The 4,551-nt window shown below is 36.2% G+C and overlaps 1 pseudogene; it reads left to right on the forward strand.

The window, feature by feature from the left end:
• The first annotated feature begins 290 nt into the window (after nt 1-290).
• Nucleotides 291-3,045, forward strand: LOC120143999 (annotated as a pseudogene).
• Nucleotides 3,046-4,551: the final 1,506 nt, after the last annotated feature.

Here is a 4,551-nt window from a genome sequence, read left to right on the forward strand (position 1 = left end):
CGATTTGATAGTATAAATATGATTTGAACTTATGATGTGAATGCATTTTTGACTATCCTACAAATCAAATACCCAAATATTAAGGTATATGAAAATGTAAGTACTGATTTGAACTTAAAAACTAAGTTTATGTACTAATCTAAATTTAAAAAGTCAGATTCAAATATCAAAATATATGTTTACCATTCTTTGTAATAAAAAACGTTAAAATAAGAAGGATTTATTTTTTATTTTTCAATTATATATATATAAAAAAAACAAATTACTTGGACTTGACCTTGCCGTTTATATCGTAGCTTCCCCGTCAACTAATCGAACCACCAACCGAACCTAATCATCTCGATTTTTAGGGTTTCTGTTGTAATGGAACCACCTGCGTCTCCTCCCAACAACACGCCACGTGTCGCTCACCGGTCTAAGGATCCCGACATGGACGTGTATCTTCCGGCGACCGAAGCCGACCCGACTTCCTCCGTTTGGGACTGGGACGATCTCCTGGGCCTCACAGTAGACGATCACTTCTCTAACGCCTTTGACGACTAAAACACATCTCCTCCTCCATTAGAACATTTTGCTCCAGCTCCGGCTCATGATCCGAGTCCGAGTCCGGGTCCGGGGCCAGTTCCCGGACCTGATCGTGTGAGGAAGCGGGACCCGATGATGACTTGTTCGAATTTTATAGCTGGTCGTGTCCCGTGTGCCTGCCCCGAGATTGACGCGCAAATGGAGAAGCTTGAAGAAGAAGAGGCGGGGGTTCCGGGAAAGAAGCGAGCCCGAACCGGACGTGTCGGGTCAGGGACGTTTCGGTGCCAAGTTCCGGGTTGCCGAGCTGATATTACGGAACTCAAAGGTTACCATAAGAGGCACAGAGTTTGTCTCCAATGTGCGAACTCGAGCACCGTTTTGATTGATGGTGAAACCAAGAGATATTGCCAACAGTGTGGCAAGTAAGCTTTTCTTTTCATTATTAGGCTATACTTAAAGTATATTTGGTTATGATTTATGAATTAAGCTTAAATTTGAGGGGTTTTTTAGTACAACTGAAGGCATAATTTACAGTTACATTTTAGTTTTAGGAAAAATAGATCGAAAACATAACAATTGAATGTAGCCGTGAAGTTGTAATTCAATTTCTTGTCTCTCTGAATTCACCGGAATCTGCAAAGTGTAATAAGGTAGTGTTTGGAAAATTGGATTAGATTTGGAGTTCAAAAATAGTATTAGTTGTATGATAAAACACGTATATATGTACCATTCATGATTATATTTCAAAACCATGGATTTGTTGGATGCTATATAGTAGTGAATTTGAAATTCTTATTGATATTTTGGATTCTGAAATTCATGTTTACCTTTAAAAAAATTAATGATATTAAATCCTAATTAATGCATAATGCGTGCATATCTTTCTCACAATTTATTACAGTAAATGAATTCCATTTCCAAATCTTCAAATTCATGTTCCCAAACATTGCATTATTGTTTTTGGTCAATGGATGACTATAGAACTAGAAGTTCTTTTTTTGTGGGGGGGGGGGTGGATTATTGTATAAAACTGTTTGTTTTACCTATCAATTACTTGCCAGGTTTCACCTGTTGAAGGATTTTGATGAAGGAAAAAGGAGTTGTCGAAGGAAACTGGAGCGGCACAACAATAGACGGAGAAGGAAACCTGCTGGTTCTAAGACTGCAGTCAATAATGAATCTCAAGGGCCTTTGCAAAGTGAATATATTGCCTGTGATGGTGAAGCAGGAAAAGGTTCTATAAATTGATTTAAGGAAGCTTGTTGTGGCTTGAATGATCCTTTCTTGTAGCTCCTTTAAGTTTTCCTTGTTGAAAATAATATGTTATTTGTGATATACAAATGATTTAAGCTTGAGTGGCCAGATAGCTGAAGAGGAACCTGCCTTTGGGTCTGAAGATGGGCTTGTTTCTGCTCATTGTTCTACGCCCATGTTGCAGAGTGTTAATAATGATAGCGTTGTAGCTCTTGTTGACCCTTAAATGGATGCAAGAAACTGAACTCCAAGTTTTCCATGTCTACTTCTTACTGTGACAATAAGATTGATTACTCATCCATGGTGGGTTCTTTGATTGTTCAAGTTAGCTGTGCTGTGTATTCAGTTTTATTTATGGGATGAAGCTTTCCAGTAAAATGCATATGATTATAATTTATATATTGATTTTGTGCTTCATTATAGTGCCCTACAGGCAGGATCTCATTCAAGCTTTATGATTGGAATCCGGCAGAATTTCCACGAAGACTTCGGCACCAAGTATTTTAAAGAATTATCTTACAGTTTAGTATTTCAATAAATAGAGTCATCTTCATATCTAGAGATCTGAGGAATTGATTGACACGTGGTTCACTAATTTGCAGATTTTTCAATGGTTGGCCAGTATGCCTGTTGAGTTGGAAGGCTACATCTGCCCTGGTTGCACAATCTTGACTGTGTTTATTTCAATGCCAAAGAATATGTGGATAAAGGTAATGGTTCAATCAGATGGCTTTTATGTAATATCATTTTATGTAATGGTTCAATGCAGACTTGTCCTCGCACATATCAATAGTTGATTTTGAAGCCAATAACATTTGACAAAAAAATTGTTTTACTTTCATTTCCTTAACCACATGGTTTCTAGAAGTCTTGAGTATTTAATCTATATTTGTAACCTGCATTTATTTATCAGCAATAATTATTATTTAGTATATGGTATATGCACTAATAACCTAGAAAGTATATAAGACCGCAATTTGTTGTACTGGTGGAAATTTGATGCTTACTGTGGATGTGAAGCAGGAAATGACTCCATGAAAATCTACTTTATAGACATTTAAGAAATATGTCATGTTCTCTATTTTTTTTTTTTTGTCCTGACTTGTATTTTGTTAAATATCAGTAGTCAATGTCAATTCAGGCAAACATTTTGATTAATTTATTTAAAGATTGCAATAAAGTTTCTTGATTGGTACATAAAGATTGCAGTTGGTTCGGCTCTAATTGGAGGTTCCATGGAGTTATTCATGATCAAGACTGGCTTCTGTGTGAGAACTCTCCATTTGCTCTCCCTTTCGTTTATCTAAATTGATTCATATCAGCATTTTATGAGTTTATTCTTCAAAACCTAAAACATGTAGTCTTTGGTTTCCCTTTTTTTTACAGATTTCCCCTTTCTTTGGTTGCCTGCTAACTTGATATATATCTTTAAATTTCATAAGATATTAGTTATGTTACTGAGACTTACGCACAAGATGTGTAACAGATACCAGGAGGGATGAACTTAGAAATTTAAGGGTGCAAAATTATAAAATTTCAGGGGTACAAAATTAGATCATCAATATAAAACACAAACGAAATAACTAAACTATATGGAATTTGAAATTTTCTGGGGGTGCAACTATCCCCTAGGACTCCGCTAGGTCTATCCCTGGATACGAGCATTTATTCAACACGGATATGCTCGGTTGTTCTTTTTCAAATTTTTCCATATATTTAGAGATTCGTATCCCAAGATGGGTACGGCACTCAAAAAAAGATGATGGAGCAAAGTGGTATATTAGTACCATATTATTGTTGTTAATTGATGGGTTTTTCTTAGAGTTATTTTGATTGACTCAAGTTATAATGTTGCTAATCAAGTAAAACTTTTAAATCTCTAGGGTGATTTCATTTTCAACATTTTCAAAATTTTCTCGTTGTCGTTAGTTTTAAAATCTCGGACACATAAATGGATATCAAAGCCGGTTGCATCCGCAGGATCTTCAATGTGGATCTGATATTCTTATTTCTAAGTGTCAGCAGTAGGGCCTTTTCTTCCTATTATGGCAGAGCTGAAAGCTATTAAGGAGGGAATTGATTTTTTCTATTCTTCTGATTGGGCTAAGGGAAGACTTATTATTGAGAGTGATTCTAAAATTGCAGTGGATTGGATTCATAACCAACATTCTGCCCCTACTTCCTTCAGTGATCTGGTAGAGGAAATTGGGGCTCTCATTTATGCTTTGAATGCTGTTCTTAGATGGATTCCTAGGAGTTGTAATATGGAGGCTGACAAGTTACCTAAGCAGGGGATTGGTTGATTGCTTGTAAGATTATTGTTTAAATGTTTTATGTTTTCTCGGGCTATGCATACAATATGAGTCAGTAAGGGTGATGGTAGAGTAGTAAGAGGTAAACTAAGAAGAGGCTGCTGCCGTATCTTAGTTGGTTTACTCGAAGTCAGAGGTGTTGTATATGGGTGTTTATGGGTGTCTTCTGTTTTTACGTTTTTGGAGGGGATGTTGTTCTGGTTGTATCTTATATAATTTTAATTGTTCAATGAAACCCTAAGGCACTCTTTTCCTCCTTCCACTGATTAAGGAGCTTCCCTACAAGCTCTTCTAATCAAGAAGGGGGTTTTTAACGAGGCCTTCAATTCTTATAAAAAAAAAAATTGTAGGTTAATTTCATTCTTAATAATTTAAAGTAATGTCTTACTGCTCTTAGTCTATGACCGTATCATTAGTGACAACAAGCATTGGTGAAAGTTAGTTTCAATGGATGCTTGTG

Source organism: Hibiscus syriacus, unplaced genomic scaffold (assembly GCF_006381635.1).
Source record: "Hibiscus syriacus cultivar Baekdansim isolate YM2019G1 unplaced genomic scaffold, ASM638163v2 tig00110865_pilon, whole genome shotgun sequence".
NCBI classification, from domain to species: domain Eukaryota; kingdom Viridiplantae; phylum Streptophyta; class Magnoliopsida; order Malvales; family Malvaceae; genus Hibiscus; species Hibiscus syriacus.